The 3,160-nt window shown below is 47.2% G+C and overlaps 1 long non-coding RNA gene across 1 annotated transcript in view; it reads right to left on the minus strand.

Annotated features, from left to right (window-relative positions):
- LOC119468152 overlaps nucleotides 1–3,160 on the minus strand; it is a 31,406-nt gene that overhangs the window by 7,032 nt on the left and 21,214 nt on the right. Inside the window, exon 4 of the long non-coding RNA XR_005196790.1 lies at nucleotides 2,393–2,602. This is a non-coding gene — a long non-coding RNA (uncharacterized LOC119468152). The remainder of the gene's footprint in view (nucleotides 1–2,392; nucleotides 2,603–3,160) is intronic.

Here is a 3,160-nt window from a genome sequence, read left to right on the forward strand (position 1 = left end):
AAAAGACTAGTCAATCCATCTGCAAGACCTATAGAACCTTCCACTCTGCAAGACCTATAGAACCTTCCACTCTCCCTTCTTCAAGTACCTAGTTCCTCAGATCTAAATCTTCCCCTTCAGCACACTAACATGCTCTCTAGCCTTTAAAAAATAGTAGCACAGTCACTCTGGAAAATAGCATGGCATTTTCTTAGAAAACTAAAACACAGCTACCATATGACACAGAAATTGCACTCCTCGGCATTTATCCTAGAGAAATGAAGACTTACATTCACACAAAAACCTGTACACATATGTTCATAGCACCTTTATCTATAATAGCAAAAACCTAAATTAGCTCAAGTGTCCTTCAGCAGGAGAACAATTAAACAAACTGTGGTATATCCACACCATGGAATATTGCTCAGCAACAAACAGGAGTGAACTACAACATGGGGCAACTTGGATGACTCTCCAAGGAATTCTGCTGGTTATTTGTTACTGTTGTTGGTTTGAGTCAGGGCCTCACTCTGTTGCCCAGACTGGCATGCAGTGGCATGATCACAGTTCACTGCAGCCTCGCCTCAAACTTCCAATCCCAAGTGATCCTCCCACCCGAACCTCCCAAGCACCTGGGACTATAGGTGTGCACCACTACACCAGGCTAATTTTTAAATTTTTTTGTAGAGATGGGATCTCACTGTATTGCCCAGGCTGGTCTCAAACTCCTGGGATCAAGCAGTCCTCCTAACTCAGCCTCCCAAAGTGCTGTGATTACAGACATGAGCAACTGAGCCTGGACCTGATTTTAAAAAGGTTACATACTATATGTCTATGTAGGTAACAGTGTTGGTTTTTTGTTTTTTTTTAAGACAGGGTCTCACTGTGTCACCCAGGCTCAAGTGCAGTGGAGCAATCTTGGCCACTGCAGCCTTCACCTCCCTGGTTCAAGCAATTCTCCTGCCTCAGCCTCCCGAGTAGCTGAGATTACAGGTGTGCACCACCATGCCCGGCTAATTTTTGTATTTTTAGGAGAGATAGCGTTTCGCCATGTCAACCAAGCTGGTCTTGAACTCCTGGCCTCAAGTGATCTGCCCACCTTGGCCTCCCAAAGTGCTGGGATTACAGGTGTGACAGAGGAAGACTCCAAAAAAAAAAATATATATATATATATATATGTGTGTGCGCCTGTGTGTGTATGCATGCGCACGCTAAGTTTGCATATGAGTAAAACCATATATGTAAATGTAATAAAAATGTATTAAAAAACGTGAGCTCGGCTCAGAGACTTACTTCTGCAATCCTAACACTTTGGGAGGCCAAGGCAGGAGGATCACTTGGGCCCAGGAGTTCAAGACTAGCCTGGGCAACATAGTGAGACCTCATCTCTACAAAAAATAAAATTAGACCAGGCACAATGGCTCATGCCTATAATCCCAGCACTTTGGGAGGCTGAGGTAGGTAGATCACTTGAGGCCAGGAGTTTCAGACCTCCATCTCTACTAAAAATACAAAAATTAGCCAGGTGTGGTGGTGTACACCTGTGGTCCCTGCTACTCAGGAGACTGAGGCAGGAGAATCTCTTGAACTCAGGAGGTGGAGGTTGCAGTGAGCTGCAATCACACCACTACATTCCAGCCTGGGCAATGAAGTAAGGCTCTGTCTCAAGGAAAACATAATAATTGGCTGAGTGTTGTTGTGCATACATCTACGTAGTCCTAGCTATTCAGGAGGCTGAGGTAGGAGGATCATTTGAGCCCAGGAATTTGAGAGCAGCCTGGGCAACATAGGGAGACCCTGTCTCTACAAAAGAAGTTAATAATTAGCCAGGCATGGTGGTACACATCTGTAGTCCCAGCTACTTTTGGGAGGCTGAGGTGGGAGGATCCCTCAAGCCTGGGAATTTGAGGCTGCAATTGAGCTATGTATGACTGCACCACTGTTCTCTAGCAGATTGAGACCTCTGGGCAGCAAAGTGAGACGCTGTCTCTAAAAATAAACTAAAACAAACAAACAGAACAAAAGCCCTGCAGGAGCTAAGACCTGCCCCTCCAGCCCCATCCCATGCTCTTCTCTTTGGAGCAACCCTGGCTTCTTCTCAGGGTCTCAAAACAGGACCACCCTCCCTGAGATCCTCCTGAGGCGGAGCTGGCTCCCCATCCTCAGAGAGCCCTTGGCAGCATCCCTGTCCCTGTGTATTCCCTCCTGGCAACGACCATACCTGTAATGCATTGTTCTGCTGCTCCCGTGTCCCCTGTGTGACACTCGCATAAGACTGAAAGCTCCATGTGGGTGTGAAGTGAAGAGCCTGGTCTGTGTTAGGTGCTCAGTGAATACTTCTGTGTATGGTAAAATTCAGTGAAGAAATTTAAAGCATGAAAGCTTACAGTAGAGTTGGAGAGGTGTCACTTACATATAAGGTAGAAGCACGAGAAGACAGCAGCGTCACTGCAGAAGTGGGCCGCTCAGCCTGTGAGTGCAGGAGGCACTTAGAGGAATGGGTGTCAGTGTCGCTTCCCGGACTTTTGGCTAAGATCAAGTGAAGAATGGGTGTCAGCTCTCTCTGCTGAGAACAAAGACAATTCAAATGCCACTTTTCAAGGTGAAAATAGAGCCCAAAGTCCTGAAAAAGGAGATTAAAAATAAAGGTTCGGCAAGGCCCCAGCAAGATCAGGATATCAAGAGCCTGGCATTTTTCTTCTGCTCCCTCCCAAAGCCGCCGTTCAACATTGCACTGTGTTCCTGAAGGATATCACCAGAGTCGGAAAATCTGGGAGTCCCAGTTCCCACCTTCTCCTGGCTGCTGATCCTGGGCAAGGCACATGTGCTCTTTGTACCTCTGTTTCTCAGCTAAAATTGGAGGTTGAGTGTAGACTTTTAGGGTTCTTTTCCATGATAAAGACTTTTTTAGGTTTCCGGGCCTGGCGTGGTGGCTCACGCCTGTAATCCCAGCACGTTGGGAGGCTGAGGTGGGCAAATCACGAGGTCAGGAGTTTGAGACCAGCCTCGCCAACATGGTGAAACCCTGTCTCTACTAAAAATACAAATTAGCTGGGTGCAGTGGCAGGTGCCTGTAATCCCAGATATTTGGGAGGCTGAGGCAGGAGAATTGCTTGAACCCGGGAGGCAGAGGCTGCAGTAAGCCAAGACCATGCCATTGCACTCCAGCCTCCCTCTCTGT

This window comes from Cebus imitator, unplaced genomic scaffold (assembly GCF_001604975.1).
Source record: "Cebus imitator isolate Cc_AM_T3 unplaced genomic scaffold, Cebus_imitator-1.0 Scaffold386, whole genome shotgun sequence".
NCBI lineage: Eukaryota > Metazoa > Chordata > Mammalia > Primates > Cebidae > Cebus > Cebus imitator.